Genomic DNA, 17,825 nt, shown 5'->3' on the forward strand with positions numbered 1-17,825 from the left:
TTGGAGAAGGTAAACTTGTATACAGTTAAGAGTGGAGCGAGAGAAAATTAATGATAACCTCTTCTGGAAAAATGGTACTCAACTACTTCAATGTATCACAATTAATCTGTACATTTTCAGTGGTTAATAAACACTCTGTAACTATGTATGTATTGTATTTTCGCTATATTTCTCCAAGTTGTCTTCCATGTCTGTTACTGTATTACTCAATGTACTGCGATTTGCACGTATTGTAGTTGTTCAAAAATGTTAAGATGTGTGTGAATTCCTAAGGGACCAAACTGCTGAGGTCATCGATCCCTAGTCTTAGACCCTACTTAAATTAACTTAAACTAACTTATGCTAAGAGCAACACACACACACACACACACACCCATGGCCGAGGGAGGACTCGAACCTCCCACGGGAGGGGCCACGCAGTCCGAGACATGGCACCTCAACCGTGCGGCCACTCCGCTCTGCGTTGTTCTTGTGCGTTTTAGGTTGAAGACCATTTGGTGAAGTTGTCCACGGCGGTCTGCTGTGTGCAAGCGTATTCATCTCTTCACAACAACTGTAACCTAGATCCATTAGAACTTACTTAATGTAGTAGCCACATAGTTTCCTTCTAAAAATTTTTCATAACTGCTTCTCTCTATTAGTATGCTGAAGATTTCATAATGACTCAGTATATGTGCTACAAACTGATTCCTTCTTATAGTCAGGTTGTGCCACATATTTCTTCTCTCAATTCAGTACCTCTTCTTTCATATACAATCTGTCCATCTAGTCTTCAGCATCCTCTGTCGCACCACATTTCCGAAACGTCTATTCCCTTGCTGTTTGTATAGTTCATCGTCTACGTTTCCCTCCGTTACAAGGCTACACTCTAGAAAAACGCCTTAATAAATAACTTCTTGACACCTCAGGTTAACGACTTTCTCTTTTTTAACATACTCTTCCTGCTGTTATCATTCTACATACTACAGCAGCGACGGGCAAGAACACAGCTCGGAGGCAGTGCTCATGCATGCGTGCGCCCATCTCTCTACCTGAGTGCACGCTTCCCCCTGTACCTCGATATTCTGCCTGCATGTGAAGACGTGTAAAATGGAGGGGGTGAAACTGCAAAAGTACCCCATGCAGCATGACGCTTGGTTTCATATTTCTCAACGACTTAGATCATACACTGAGGTGACAAATGTCATGGGTTAGTGATATGTACAATACAGATGGCAGTAGTATCGCATACACAAGGTATAAAAGTTAAGTGCATTGGCGGAGCTGTCATTTGTGTTCAGGTGTTTCATTTGAAAAGGTTTTTGATGTGATTATGGCCTCACGACGGGAATTAACAGGCTTTGAACGCGGAACGGTAGTTGGCGCCAGACGCATGGGATATACCGTTCGGAAATCGTTAGGGAATTCAATATTCCTAGATCCACAGTGTCAAGAATGTGACAAGAATACCAAACTCAGGAACTGCCTCTCACCATGGACAAATTAGTGGCGGACGGCTTTCACATAACTACCGAGAGCAGCGACGTTTGCGTAGAGTTGCCAGTACTGAAAGGCAAGCAACACTGCGTGAAATAACCGCCGAAATCAATGTGAGACATACGACGAACGTTTTCGTTAGGCAGTAATGGGCTATGTCAGTAGATAACTGATGCTAGTTTCTCTAAGAACTGCACGACATCGCCTGCAGCACCTCTCCTGGGCTCATAGCGATGTTGGTTGGACCATAGACGACCATAGACCTGGTGAGATGAGTCTAGATTTCAGTTGATAAGAGCTGATGGTAGGGTTAGAGTATGGGGTGTGGCGCAGACCCCACAAAGTTATGGACCCAGGTGGTCAACAAGGTACCGTGCAAGATGGTGGTAGCCCCTTGATGGTATGGGCTGTATCTTCAAGGAAAGGGTTGGGTGCTCTGGTCCATCTGAACGTATTATTGACTGAAATAGTTGTGTTCGGCTACTTGGACAGCGTTTGCAGCCATTAATGGACTTCATGAACCCAAACAACTATGGAAGTTTTATGAATGAAAATGCACACCAAGCCACAGTTGTTCGCGATTGGTTTGAAGAACACTTTGGATAATTCGAAGGAATGATTTAACCACTCAGTTTACCCAACATGAATATCATCAAACATTTAATTGACGTAACTGAGAGGTAAGTTTGTGCACAAAATCCTGCACTGGCAGTACTTGCGCTATTATCGACGGCATCATGGCTCAATATTTCTACAAGGGACTTCAAACGACTTGCTGAGTCCATGCCACGTCAACTTGGTGCACTACGCCAGCCGAAACGTATGTTCCACATATCCTGTAAGACACTGGACCTATATCAAGCGAACATGATACACACATCACTTACTGAATGGAAAGAATCATCTTAGGGGTATAGCTGCCAAAGGATGGGGATGACAAAGAAGCGAAGCCCACGACGAATGAATACCCACAGTTTATTCAACGAGTGTTTGAGAATTAGAGCACTTAATTACTTGCAACAAAGTTTACACATAGTTTCAAACCTTTAAGAAGCATTTTCTCTCTGACAACTCCACAACATAATGAAACAAAAATGTTTATCTTTTATTACAATTTCTCCGTTCACGCAGTAAAATTGACGCATCGCACATGATGTTTTAATTTATTACTTCTTTACTACTAACTACATTCATTACACGTTGTGCAGACAGTACTCACATATACCAGTTAATTTATCTGCAAAATTATCTCATTGTGAAACACATAGTTCATGAGAACTGACGTCTTATACACTATGATGATTGAAAAACTGGCGCATCATTCGTGACGTTTAAATTTATTACTTCTTTGCTACAGAAACTATTCACAACAAAATTCACAGTTAGTATCCACATATGTAGGTGAATGTGCCTACAAAATTATGTTATTTTACCACACAAAGTTCAGGATATACGGAGTATTAAGAAAAAGTGTCAAATAGTTTGAGAGGTGATAGTACTCATCGAAACAAGAAAAATAAGTCCAATAAACATGGGTCCGGAAAAACATACTTTCCGAGGTAGATACTTGTTTTTAGGAAGGGCTGCGTGACGCTTGGTTGCAGATATTAGCACATTCGTTGCATTCGCAAATGTGTCGACAGGATTTTATGATGTTTTACTCATACTATTTTACCTACCATTAGATGGTTATAGGATCTCCCACCCACGAATTAGCTAGCACCTTCCTTCATTGCTGCAACCTTGTGCTGGTGAAACTGATAGTCATATTAAAATTTACTGATAAATTAAAAGAAATGCGCGTGAGCCACAGTGATATCCTTGTTAGTTTTGATCTTGTGTCGATTTTTACCATGATTCCAGTGAACGAAGCTATCTCATGTATAGCTGATATTTTTCCAGCAGATGTTGTGCCTCACTGAATGTTTAAGATCAGCGAAAAATAAACGACATCCTTTGGCTACACCGGATGTATATAAAATTCCTTGTAGTTGTTGACTGGTTTACACTGGTACGACAAAAAGAAGTGTTAACAATCGTGTCGTTGAACACAAGAGGCATTGCTGCCTAAAACGTACGGATAAATCTAGCGTAGCGGAACATCTTTATCAAGAGGGTGATCGCGAAATAAAGTTCACTGAGACGAGTATCATATCGAAAACATCGTATTGTCATGCGCAAATGTATGGAGAGGCTATTGAGATTTATAAACACCATAATAATTTTAACAAAAAAAAGGAAGGTGTTAAATTAGATAAAATTTGGATGTCAATATTGCAACGTAAGAACGACGATCGATTACTTTCAGTCGAGAATGTTGGCAGGATCAGGGATAATCTCGTACCCGAAGTCTTGTGATAGACTGTGGCTATAGGAGTATATTCGGCGCTCCTTCGAGTTCTTGTTGCAGTTCGACGTTTTAAATCTGAAGATGTCTTCTGCAGTTGGAGAGGAAGCGTTAGGAGAAAGTTTTATAAATCGACCACCGTCTAATACCTGGAAGTTTGGAGTGATACCAGTACCTACCGTGAAAGCTTACACTGCACGATATTACTTCCGTTTTAATCTATGAATTTATGACTTTTCAAGAATTAGAACTAACTGTGACCTATCTGAAAGGAAATCACGAATCCAATCGCACAACTGAGACGAACCTCCATAGTCACGAAGTTTGAGATGAAGTCGCTCGTGAAGGACTGTCTAAAGCCTTCTGGAAATATGAAAATATGGAATCAGTCTGACATCCACTGTCGATAACACACAGTACTGCGTGAGAATAAGGAGCTAGTTGGGCTTCACATGAACGATATTTTCTGAATCCGTGTTGAGTGTCTGTCAGTAAATCGTTCTCTTCGAGATAACAAATAATGTTCGAACACAATATACCTTCCACAATCCTAATGCAAATCGACGTTAGCGATGTGGGTCCGTAATCCCTTTCTTCTGTATTGGCGTGTCTTGAACAACTTTCCAGTGTTTAGGTACGGATCTTTCGACGAGGGAACGGTTGTATACAGGGTGATTTTTTCCCCGTGTACAAACTCTAGTTATTGATCGATGAGAGGGTACTGAACAAAAAAGGTCTAATGAACTTATGTTCGGAAATGCATGGTTTCCATGCTAGAGACAATTTATTCAATCATACATTGATACAGAGTCTGCGGTCTAATACACGCTGTACCATGCGGCCACAGTTACAGTATGCGTTGAAAATGGTTTCCATGTGCTTCAACGAATCCGAGTAAGCGCAGTAGCATGTTCTGTCTCACACGTTCACGTGGGCCAGGCTGCATCCTGAACAGTATCAAAGGCGGCATGAATTCGCTGCTCCATTGTCTCCACATCTGGAATGAGCTCTGCATACACGATACTTTTGAGATTGCTCCATAACCAGAAATCGCACGGGTTGAGATCCAGTAAACAAGCAGGCCATGCAACTGGACCCCTTCGTCCGATCCATCGACGAGGAAGACACGATTGAGATGTATTCGGACGTTAACGGCGAACTGGGCTGGAGAACTACACTCCTGGCAATTGAAATAAGAATACCGTGAATTCATTGTCCCAGGAAGGGGAAACTTTATTGACACATTCCTGGGGTCAGATACATCACATTATCACACTGACAGAACCACAGGCACATAGACACAGGCAACAGAGCATGCACAATGTCGGCACTAGTACAATGTATATCCACCTTTCGCAGCAATGCAGGCTGCTATTCTCCCATGGAGACGATCGTAGAGATGCTGGATGTAGTCCTGTGGAACGGCTTGCCATGCCATTTCCACCTGACGCCTCAGTTGGACCAGCGTTCGTGCTGGACGTGCAGACCGCGTGAGACGACGCTTCATCCAGTCCCAAACATGCTCAATGGGGGACAGATCCGGAGATCTTGCTGGCCAGGGTAGTTGACTTACACCTTCTAGAGCACGTTGGGTGGCACGGGATACATGCGGACGTGCATTGTCCTGTTGGAACAGCAAGGTCCCTTGCCGGTCTAGGAATGGTAGAACGATGGGTTCGATGACGGTTTGGATGTACCGTGCACTATTCAGTGTCTCCTCGACGATCACCAGTGGTGTACGGCCAGTGTAGGAGATCGCTCCCCACACCATGATGCCGGGTGTTGGCCCTGTGTGCCTCGGTCGTATGCAGTCCTGATTGTGGCGCTCACCTGCACGGCGCCAAACACGCATACGACCATCATTGGCACCAAGGCAGAAGCGACTCTCATCGCTGAAGACGACACGTCTCCATTCGTCCCTCCATTCACGCCTGTCGCGACACCACTGGAGGCGGCCTGCACGATGTTGGGGCGTGAGCGGAAGACGGCCTAACGGTGTGCGGGACCGTAGCCCAGCTTCATGGAGACGGTTGCGAATGGTCCTCGCCGATACCCCAGGAGCAACAGTGTCCCTGATTTGCTGGGAAGTGGCGGTGCGGTCCCCTACGGCACTGCGTAGGATCCTACGGTCTTGGCGTGCATCCGTGCGTCGCTGCGGTCCAGTCCCAGGTCGACGGGCACGTGCACCTTCCGCCGACCACTGGCGACAACATCGATGTACTGTGGAGACCTCACGCCCCACGTGTTGAGCAATTCGGCGGTACGTCCACCCGGCCTCCCGCATGCCCACTATACGCCCTCGCTCAAAGTCCGTCAACTGCACATACGGTTCACGTCCACGCTGTCGCGGCATGCTACCAGTGTTAAAGACTGCGATGGAGCTCCGTATGCCACGGCAAACTGGCTGACACTGACGGCGGCGGTGCACAAATGCTGCGCAGCTAGTGCCATTCGACGGCCAACACCGCGGTTCCTGGTGTGTCCGCTGTGCCGTGCGTGTGATCATTGCTTGTACAGCCCTCTCACAGTGTCCGGAGCAGGTATGGTGGGTCTGACACACCGGTGTCAATGTGTTCTTTTTTCCATTTCCAGGAGTGTATGATGTAGCAGCCACATATCCCTTTGAATCATCAATGGCACTTTTTACGGCATGGGAGGCAAAGTCACTCGCAGGAAACGTGGGTAGTTCCGGCCTGACAGGCGACGTGGAAGGAAGACTGTTCCCAAAATACAGTCGCCAGTTATCCAGGCCCACACGTTCTGGCTGCACCGATGCTAATGATTCGCTGTCAGCATACCATGGGGGTTCTGCATACTCTCTCACAGATGACTGTAATGGAAGTTGAAGATACCACTCCGCGTAAAGGTGGCCTTATCTGTGAATAGGGTGGATGACGCAAATCCCGGAATCGTGGTTGCTTGGTGAAGAAATCAGTGACAAAACTGCTTCCGATGTTGAAAGTCTGTCGCTAGTAAGTTCTGCTCACGCTGTAAGTGATAAGGGTAGTAACAATTGTGGCGAATGTTCCACACTGTCGTCTGGCTTATCCTGCACTGGGAGGCCAGCTGCCTGGTACTGACACGGAGTCACCTTCCACTGTGTTAATCAAATTTTCCTCCAGGTCTGTTGTCAGAACATTTCGGGTACATCCTTCATGATTTCCTGGTACCTGAAACGACCCTTTGTCAGTTAATCGGCGAAACACTGTTGCAAACGTTGTGTACAGTGGTTGTTGTCGGCGGGGATATGTCTCCTTATACCATCTTGCTGCCCGGGGCCCGTCATCATTAGCCTTTCTGTAAGTAAACACCATGTCGGCAAGCTCTCGATTCGAATAGGGAACCTTTGAGTACACCGCTGTGTAACATCCAGTACAAGATGACTCAGCAAGAGGACTGAAATCGGACACAGTATTACAAATTACTATGGCAGGAGAGGGCGCTAGGGCAAGACGTTATGAGGAACAGTACCACCCTCTAAGAGGAAAGCATGCATACTGTAACTGTGGCTACGTATTAGACCACAGTCTCTGTAACTGTGTATGACTGAATAAATGGTCGCTAGCATGGAAATTATGGATTTCCGGACATTAAGTTCGTTAGACCTTTTTTGGTCCGTATTCTCTCATCGATCAATCTCTACAGTTTGTACAGGATGGGAAAAATCACTCTATCTGGTTGCTAAGTAAGTGGCTATTGTATCAGCGTACTCGAAAGGAACTTGACTGTTATACAATCTGGACTGGAGGCCTTGCCTTTACTAAGTGATTTAAGCTGCTTCACGACAGCGAAGATATCTACTTATAAGTTGCTCATATTAGCAGTTATTCCTGATTCGATTCCAAGAATGTTCACTGCATCTTCTTTGATGAAGGAATTTCGGATATCTGTGTTTAGTAACTCTGATTTAGTGGCACCGTCATCCGTAACGTCACCATTGTTATGGTGCAGTGAGGGTATTGATTCTCTCTTTCTACTGATGTGCTTTATATACGAACAGACTCTCTCTGGAGTATCTGCCAGATTTCGAGACCGAGTTTCGTTTTGGAAACTATTAAAAGCGTCTCACATTGAAGTTCGTGCTACGTTTCGAGCTTGTATAAAACTTTGCCAATCTTGGAGGTTTTGCGTTCTTTGAAATTTGGAATGCTTTTTTCGTTGCTTCTCCAACAGTGTTTTGACTTGTTTTGCTGCCGTGGGGATTCAGCACTGTCTCTTATTAGTTTATTTGGTATATATCTCTCAATTTCCGTCGATACTATGAATTTAAAACACATTTGATCTTACATAGATTGGAAGGAGTGGAGACTGCCTACTAAGGAAGGCATCAAGAGAACTTTTATCTGATTTTTTTAAATAGATGTTTAGCGTTTTTTTGGAGGTCTTTGATGTTACGATATTTGTGATGATGATGTGTGGTTTGTGGGGCGCTCAACTGTGTGGTTATCAGCGCCCGTACAATTTCCCAACCTTTGCTCAGTCCAATTTCGCCACTTTCCGGGATGATGATGAAATGATAAGGACAACACAAACACCCAGTCATCTCGAGGCACGTGAAAATCCCTGACCCCGCCGGGAATCGAACCCGGGACCCCGTGCTCGGGAAGCGAGAACGCTACCGCGAGACCACGAGCGGCGGACGAATACGATATTTAGTCTCGCTTCAAGAACCTTGTTGTCACTAATATTTGTATCCGTCATGGTGTTCCCTATTAGCTCAGGATGTTTTATGCTTACCACCGCCTTTAAACATGTTGTTTCGCCAACATATCGAGGTTAGATAGAAGTCAGCACCAACTATAATTGTATGATTGGGGTAACTATTTGAAATGACATTCAAGTTTTTTTTAACTGTTCAGGAACTGTATCATCTGAGTCGGCGGGACGGTGAAAGGAGCCAACTATTAATTTATTCCGGTTTTCAAGTGTAACCTTTACTCATTCCAGCTCACAGGAGCTACATACGTCAGTTTCACTACAAGGTAAATTACTTCTGACACCAATAAACGCTCCACCACGAACTCTGTTTAATCTATCTTTTTTGAACACGGTTTGGTCCTTTGTAAAAGTTTCGGCTGAAATTATTTCCGGCTGTAGCCAGCTTACCGTACTTATAAGGATTTGAGCTTCAGTGCTTTCGCTTAGTGCTTGGAACTCTGGTTCTTGCCCAACACAGCTACGACAATTTACGACTATAGTGCCGATTGTTTCTAGGTCTACCTTCCTATATTTTTCCTGCACACCTTCAGACTGACGCCCTCTCTGTAGTTTATCGAGAGCTTCTAACCTAAAAAGTCGCCCAATTCCACTCACACGGCCACCGCTTCCAGTGTAGCAACTTCATGTGCCTAGTTCTCTAGTGATGAACCATTACATATAGTTTTCTTTTTATTGTATTCCGAATTTTATTTGTTTACTGCTTGGTGCGGCAGGCAAAATGTGTCACAGAAGGGAGAGATGCCTTTTAGCTGCCCTTCGTAATGTGGTTTAAACGATTGTGACTTTTATACGCTGTTCAAATGGCTGACGTTCACAAACTCTGTCTCTAATGAGAAAAATATTTTCTCCCCCCTGACGTAAATTATTTATCACTGCAACGTACAATGTGCGACTTGAAGGTCGGTCCTTGATCGAAGCTGGTTATCTGTTAGTAAATATACATTACAGTAACTTTTGGTGGTCCTACGACGCCGTTATTTTAGTGCATTGCAACTGTGCAACACTGTTTACGGAAAATATTGTCTGTAATTATTCAGCCGTGAACGAAACTTCTGAAGTGAAGTTCTTTATGTGATTTTAATGTTTACGTGTCGAAGGATTGCGGTCTGATTTATCTCAGATATAGATAGGAGCCACGAGTAGTTTCAATAATTATATTATTAAACGGGTATAACCGTCAGCCATTATTAACTGCTTCCAGGGCCAACAACAATTTGAGTTTCAGTATTTCGTGTGACTATTGACCAAATTTAAAAAAATGTAATGTTTTTACAATCTGCTCGTTAAGAACTATAGTTTTAGAATATACTCATTAAGAATTATAGTTTTGCACTGAAGATTTAACGAAATATGAGACGTAGTCCATGAAAGTTAGAAACTGTTTGTCTTGAGCCAGTGTAACACAACGTACGTATTACCCAAACCATATTCATTCAGTCATTCAGTATTTCAGAATGAGAGCATTTAACGACTTCCAGCAAACTGTGCATATAATTTCAAATTTTTTGGAATATATTTCTCGCTGAAAGTCTCCAACAAAAAATGAAAGCAAATTTTTTTTCGCTTACTAAATTTTCACTGTTCATGCAGTGAAACTTAAGCATTAATCATGACTTTTAATTTATTACCTTATTCACAACGCATTTTACAGATAGCATCCACATATTCCACAGAATGTTTTACATCTTCAAGCATAAAGCTTCTACATGCTTAACATAAAATATATTTAACACATAAAGTTATTCTGATCTTCCATCGTCGTGGATGGTGGGAAAGAAGCTGCTTGATGATATTCAACTGTAAATAAATTTGCCTCTGGCTACAAGGATGGTTTTTAATTTCTTTGATTGGTAATCGATTTCGGGACGGCCAATCTCGTCTTCAGATGCAACTGTTCAAGTAACGGAAATTTTCCGAAATCCATGAGCATCGCACATTTATTGCATTTTACTAGTTGTCACACCTACCGCTTATAGAATCAGGTTGAAGTTTTTGTGCTTAGGTCAGATTATACATGAAAATACCATTACTCATAGTGAAAGACTAAATATTAAGCTGATTATATTTTCTATCATACGCATGTTAATGTCACTGTATATGTTTGGCAACCAATTATAAATTTGATACCATTCTTCAGAAGCATCAAAAATTTATGTCGTTGAAAGCAAACGTCTATCATAAAAGCGTGTAAATATTATTCTGAAAGGGCACTGAGATTTATTAAAATACTGTTTTAGCGTTTAAAATTAAGTGAATCTTCACCTGTCAAAACGTAATATGAAAAAAATGATAGTTGCTAAAAGAACAGAAGTTAAATACGTGGTGTGATTACTAATAATCATAGATAAAATATTAATAAAATATTTTTTTACCTTATGAGAGTTAAGTGTCACCATGTATTGTTGTCAAACTATTTTCGTTAAAATTAAGGACCATTTATGGTGGAAGTGTGGTTAACACTTTACATAAACATAAATTATTTACGGAGTTAAAACCTTTATGATAAAACCGGTGGAAGGATGTCAGGGTATGATAAAATATACCGGTGAGCAAAACGTATGGACGAAAGTAACTTTCTCATGATGTGCGCTACCAAGTAACATAGTTCGTTGGAACTTGGACCATTCATTGAAAGAACTGCTACAGTGAAGTACAGAGGGAAACGAAAAGAAATATCAAGTGAGGGAAACGAAAAGGAATGTCAAGTGACACGAACAGAAATGATACTTTTATTCAAAGACAATAATTATACCGTAGTCACCGCGATTTATGATGGTTCCCTGGACATTAGGAAAGGCTGGGAATGTTACTTAATAGGGTGTGTGATCACCAGCGACGGCAGTGCATGCTCTGAAAGTTGCCCCCTTTCTTGCCACAAGCTGGTAGCGAGTTCTAGCGAGTTCCTGTAGTAGGGCGTTTCATTCTTCCACCAGTGCGGTTGACAACTGATGATTGGCCATTGGTGCTTATAGACATGCCGGAAAACGTATCCCCAACGTATCCCTCATGTGCTCGATGGGATTTAAGTCGGGGAAGCGGGCAAGTCAGCCAGTCCATTCGCCGAGTGTCATCTAGTTCCAAGATCACCTCCACCTGCACAATTCGATGCAATCACGCATAGTCATCCATAGAAATGAAATCAGGACCGAATGCAACTCTGAAACGACGCTAATAGAGAAGGAATACAGTGTCGTAGTAATACTGATTGGTGAGTGTACCATGTACAAAGATTTGGAAGTCACAACATCGCCGCGCGGGATTAGCCGAGCGGTCTTTGGCGCTGCAGTCATGGACTGTGCGGCTGGTCCCGGCGGAGGTTCGAGTCCTCCCTCGGGCATGGGTGTGTTTGTCATTAGGATAATTTAGCTTAAGTAGTGTGTAAGTTTAGGAACCGATGACCTTAGCAGTCGAGTCCCATAAGATTTCACACACATTTGAACATTCAGGACAGCCTTGTAACATTTTGTCTTCCCACACCAAAACAGCAGGACCACCAAAGCGATTCCTGGGTGCATTACGTGTTACCATCCTTCGCCATGTGAGGGTACGTCCAAAATCACTACTCAGAATGAACATTCTCTAATTCGAGAAAAGCACTGCAGCCCCTATGCTCTTATCTCCATGTGTGGATGTCAACGGAACACAATGCACTGGTCGTCTGGCGAAGACTCCACCCTCACGCAGTCGCCGGGCCACTGTGCAGCTTCAGACTGCGTGCCTTGTGCAGAGGTGTGAAAATTATTAGACTCAGGCTATTCTTTCTTAAAATGGAAACATTTTACCGTTAGAAGTTCTTAAACGCCAAATTAAAACACATATTAGTGCTTTGTGTGCATGCCTATGTTCTTAATGAGAAATTCAACACGTCTTGGCATTGTTTCTATGCATGAATTTTCGACATCTTCATCATGGTGCCATATTTTTATGAGTTTCTCCATGAGTTGAAACTTCGTTGTAATGTTGATCTTCCTCAACTTCTGCTTAACAATTGCTCACAGATTCTCTATATGTTTCGTGTCTGCACTATCCCCAGACCATGGCAACGTTTCTACATTATTTACAGCTAAGAAATGTGGAATTGATTTAGCTTTATGACTCGATGTACCATCGTGCATGAACACAAAGTCAGCGTCAGGAAACCATTCCTTCACCTGAAGTAAAAGCCTCTTTTCCAAAACTGTCCTATACTGATTCTGATTCATAGTGCCTTCCACAAAGTAAAGTCGGCCAGTACCCTTTGCTGACATGACACTCTACAACATAACAGAAGTGGGATGTTTTACAATTTGTGTCATGCAAAGCCCAGAAAACTCTTCGTCAACCGTTCTTCGGACACACTGGCTATTTTCTTTACATATGGAGGATACTGACTAGTCAGAAAAGCAGACATGAAAGGAATAAAACATTTTAATCGTAACAAGTCAATGATTTCAGATCTTATATGCTCATATGAATCGTCCTGTACATAAGAAAACTTCTCCATGTTGAGGCGTGGCACCTTATATCGGTCCTGTCTAGAGCCTGTGTATCGGGAGAATGACTCACGCATGCACAGTGACAGATGGTCTGAAGCGGGTTCAGTCGAGTAAGTAGTTCTAATGTTCATCTGCTAGAGGACAGCAGTGCACAGAGACATTCAAGAAACAGGCCAAGAGAATGTTTTCGTGAATTGTTATATTTATTTCTTGAAGGCTGTTTGTTTATTTACAGTTGTACAGTTTTGTATATGCTTTTAGTAGTGTGGATGAAGCTTGAATGTGGTCTAAAGTAAATACGTAGATCATTGTTCTTCTGATAAACATTCTACGAACTAGCGTGAGAAATTTTTACGACAGTGTGAAAGCAGACGACAGGGAATTTTGTTACATAATATGTTAGGCCGGTATTACACTATCAAATTTCTTTGTCAAAGATTTGATCAAAGATGTGATCAAATATTCCGTCAAATATAGTTGACAAAGATCTTTGACGTAGCGCTAGAAGGGTTATTACACTGTCATCATATTTTTCGTCGAAGTTCGAGATGGCTGACAACAACAACTTGCTATTAACCGCAGCAGTTGCATGTACCAAAACTGCACTGTGTGCTCATGCGGAAGAGAAGCGGCGGGGGGGGGGGGGGAGGGAGGAAACATACCTGGGTGAAGCCGTGGGTTTTAAGACGACACGATAAAAGCATTCAACAAAACTTGTTACATGAGCTTATAGTGGAGGATGTCAGGTTGTACATCAATTACTTAAGAATGGATGAGCATGCATTTCTGAATGTGCTCAATGAAGTGTATCCTCATATCACAAAGCACAATATTCACTTATGAACTGCTAGATCTGCAGAAGACAGGCTCACTGTAACACTCCGATTCCTTGCTACAGGAGAGGGTTAGGTGTTAGGTCAGGTCAGGTCTCCAATCTTCTTAATCTATTTTTGTATTCAGCATGCCTCACGTTGTAAAGCACCTCATCAGCTTCATACATCTCTATTAATTTTGTAGTTGTCGGCACACATCAATTGTATTTACTGGCATTGTTTATAAAAACACTACAGACGACAGAATGCTGCAGCGATGCTAGCGCTCCATGTGGTAGCATGTCACATTGCAGTGAACAGGAGACAAGCGACTTCTTTGATCAAATCTACAGCGAGGCCCTATATTTGATCAAATATTGGACGACATTTGACAAAGTTCCCTATTACACCATCAGATATATTTGACAAAGATATTGGACAAAGATATTTGACAAAGAAATTTAATAGTGTAATACCGGCCTTAGGTACGTTTAGGTAAAAGGAAGGGTAATTCGAGTGCAAATGAAAATAGTCAATAACGTAAAGAATAAACAAAATATCAGAATGTTAAATATTTATTTCGGGAAAAAGTACTGTTTGAAAGTGTGTTATTTGTTGATTGGTTAGTCATGAAAAGCATGGAGTAACACGGGAGAGTAACGTTTTTCTATTAGCCTTAAAGAAAACTGACCAATCAGAACGGAGTATTCTTAGCGCGTCTTTCCTCTTGGAGACAGAGAATGCTTACAGCATCTAGCCCAGCCTTTCAATGGTACGGTCGTGTGTAGTATGAGCTCCGAAGGAAGTTATAATTGGCCGGTTTTAATTGTGCTACATGTTTCAAAAATGTTTTAAAGTGAAGACATATTTATTACGTTGTGTTTTTTAGAAAGTACGAATTTTTTAAGTAATTTTGTGTATGAGAATATACATCAATTCCGCGTAGCATATTGAGCAGATCAGTGACTAAAAACCTGAGTGCATTAGACACAGATAAACTTCATAGTATGGCGAGCATTTTCATTTAAGAACAATCCGTGCTTAGTAGCTGTTCAGATTTCGGAAAATACGTTACCATAAACTTGCTAACGTGAATGACAGAGTTTGTGCATGACTGTGTTAAGATTAGCACGGGCTTGGAAGTGAACGTGTACATTATCGAGTTTCAGGATATACCGAAATTCTGCCAGTATTTCCACCTTTCATTCAAAATTAAGACCTTTTCGCGATTCTTGGAATAGTTAGGTTGTATGCAGCTTGGTGCGAGTTGCAGTACGGTAGGTTTCTGCTCGGCTTTCCTACCGGCGATCTGCTGCAACAAGTTCACAGGTAGGTGCAGGTAATGGACGAAAGTAACCGCATATGGACGTAAGTGAGTGAAATGCCAATATCACATGGCTGAATAATTCTAGGCTGAGAGAAACTAGGAAATATCAATATTTTCGTTTTGAGTCTAATAATTTTCACACCTCTGTAGTCATGTTAAAAGTGGTCGCAGTTGCGCCCGCTGTTTGAAGTGGGTCCCTTCTTGCCTGTAGCAGAATGCTGTGTGTGCTGCTGTAGTTGCCCATGGTCGATCCCCTCCTCTCCTTCAGCTGGCAGTGCCTGTGGTTAGGAGCGCTTCCCACGCACGTGAAACAATGGTGTGAGGAATACCAAACTCCTGGGCTACTCTCGTCACATTACGACCTTCTACCAGTTTCCCGATGTGTGAAGTCATCCAGATATTGTCTCCAGAGTACTTCGTAGTGAAGACCACGTCCACAGTGAACCAGACCGCTCGCTGACTGGCACATACTGTCTTTTCCCGTTCTTTCGCCTGCCTCGTGTTGCGGAGCCCACATCATTTGGCAGTATAGTCGCACTGACCTCACCCTAAGTGACGTCCTACTTTCTGTGCACGACTGGGAGACATCTGATCACTTACATTCACTTCCACCGAGTAATTAATATGTTATGTTACTTTATCTATTCCGCCCTTATGTTTTGCAGAGCCTTGTACTATTCTGTGCAATATTGACTGCTTGGTCATATGTTAAAATCAGGTAGTTGTGAGAACATAGTAGGACAGAATAATAGTTGCTAGTCACTAGGAACCATTTTTTGTTATGTACTGTGTAGTTACCTGCGTTTGTCATATATTCAATGTAGTCTATAGTAGATGGATGTACGCTTAACTAACCATGAATTAGGAAGGCACCGATTCATAATTTTAGTGAAGTGTCATTGTTGAGGTACTCCGGATACAGTGATTACCCAATGATGCTGTACGCATTACATCTGAAATACGCCAGGCTGTCTAGCGAAACCGCTAATCCGTGCGTAAAATAGTTAAATGTCCTGTATAAACACTTCCAAACGGCTTATAAAGGCTGAGGATAAGGGACTTGTAACAACATCTATATGATTTTCAGCTCAGGGTCGGAACCTCTACTCTGTACTTCCTGTATCTGTATCCCCCTCCTGTGCTTTGATTTGTGATTAATCGACGCTTGATATTAATGTTTTGATACTGCCAAAAATACTTTTTTTCTGTTTGGATCTGGCAGTTCTATCCACTTCTGTAAAAGCATTCTAAGTTCGTAAATATCTCGCTACGGATCAGTACACTATGGTAAGGTAAGTGTCATTAACCAGCGAGCGTTTCACGGACGCTCAGATGAAACAAAGTGCACGCAACCTGGTTTGTTACTCTTATTTGTTAATAAGTACGTTGGTTGTTAACGGCGTTTACTTGGTGAAGTAAGACATTTCCGAAAGCTTTTTGTTACTTGAGCTGCATTTTTACGGTTTTCGCAGTGTGTGCAATACATAGAACAGCCAAAAAGACTTTTGTAACGGATTAACAGTCTTGTTACGACTGAAGTATGTATAGCAGAGACGCCCCACACTCAATCTCTCTGCGGGACAGAGCGATACGAAAGACTATTTTCTTCTGGTACCTTGTATAAGCAGCCAGTCAGAATGTTGAAGTCGGATCTTGCAATAAACTGTGACTTCACCGAACTGGAAATAACTCACCTTCCTGGAAAACTACAGAACAGTAGTAAATCACTGCATGTTATTTGGTGCAGAATGCTTAAACATGGCCCTAGAATGTTAACTTAGGAAACTGGAACAGAAAGATCGGAAATCCCCGAGGAAAATATTTGTCTCCAGAGGGTAGGCAACGAATGTTGTGGAACTAAATTAGTATGAGATTTGTAATAGTTAAACGCAATGCCAGTGACACATGTTCATAATTACCTTGGTAATTACATCCAACTCTTTTAGTTATTGCCAGCTAAAATTACGGCCCCTATGATTAGGAATTAAATGGACGTAAAAAAGGAAACAAGTGAACGACGAAGCTAGGATGGAAGTCGGCTAGAATACGAAGATAATTCTTCACATTTGTGAACCATCTGCTAGTTTAAGTGCTGAAATAAAACCGTCGCGATCGCCTTCTGATCGTGGAATACGCGAGACTGCCAGCTCCGACGTCTCTGCCACTTCGCTGATTCTTCCTAATGCCTTCTGGTATTCTGCATCTATGATTGTGTGTGCGGTTCCCTTAGGGTATTCTTATCTGTAATGTGATTCCGACATTTAGACTGCTTACTTTAGCTAGGAAACAGCATTTCAACTGCTTTTAATTTTGATTTTTAATTTCCTTCCAACCACTTTTGCTTAATCTAGGTTAGACCTCTCGTATTTTATTGAGTGGCAACTTGTTTTCTTTACACTTTTCAAGTATCGAGTTAATATTGATTGGATATACGGTGAAGCGCCAAAGAATCTGGTGTAGGCATGCGTATTCAAATACGGAGACATGTAAACAGACAGAATATGCCACTGAGGTCGGCAACGCCTGTATAAGACAACAAGTATCTGGTGCAGTTCTCGGTTATAGCTATTACAATGTCAGGTTATCAAGATCTAAGTGAGTTTGATAGTGGTGTTACAGTCGGCGCACGAGCGATGGGACATAGCATCTCCGATGCAACGATGAAGTGC

The sequence above is a fragment of the Schistocerca cancellata genome, chromosome 8 (genome assembly GCF_023864275.1).
Source record: "Schistocerca cancellata isolate TAMUIC-IGC-003103 chromosome 8, iqSchCanc2.1, whole genome shotgun sequence".
NCBI lineage: Eukaryota > Metazoa > Arthropoda > Insecta > Orthoptera > Acrididae > Schistocerca > Schistocerca cancellata.